At 39.0% G+C, this 313-nt stretch overlaps 1 protein-coding gene across 1 annotated transcript in view; it reads left to right on the forward strand.

Moving 5' to 3' along the window:
• The window catches only part of LOC119593047 (tubulin beta chain-like), a gene marked incomplete in the record, with an annotated part of 24,622 nt that extends 24,342 nt beyond the window's left edge, over positions 1-280 (forward strand). Inside the window, 1 exon segment of the mRNA XM_037941947.1 lies at positions 1-280.
• Between the last annotated feature and the right edge of the window lie 33 nt (positions 281-313).

A 313-nucleotide genomic window follows, 5' to 3' on the forward strand; every position in this document is an offset into this window, starting at 1 on the left:
TTATCAGATGTCAATGAACCTTTATGTCCAAACGCTTTAATGTTATCATATAGCTAATATTGGTTCTAATTATCTTTGCAATTGCAAGAAAACGCGCAGTGCAAGATGCCTTTCGTCCCGTCCAACCTGTCAAGTTCCCCTCAAGAGCGTCCGATGCCATTTGTTTGGCGTTTTTGTGTCAGATTGCTTTCATACTAATTGGTCCCAGGGTACCACGTCCCGACAGTGCCATATAATTGGAGACTATTGATCCTACACATTAAATTATATATATAAAAATGTTGGTGTTTTGTTTACCTGATTGTGTTTCCCT

This window comes from Penaeus monodon, chromosome 31 (genome assembly GCF_015228065.2).
Source record: "Penaeus monodon isolate SGIC_2016 chromosome 31, NSTDA_Pmon_1, whole genome shotgun sequence".
Classification (NCBI taxonomy): domain Eukaryota; kingdom Metazoa; phylum Arthropoda; class Malacostraca; order Decapoda; family Penaeidae; genus Penaeus; species Penaeus monodon.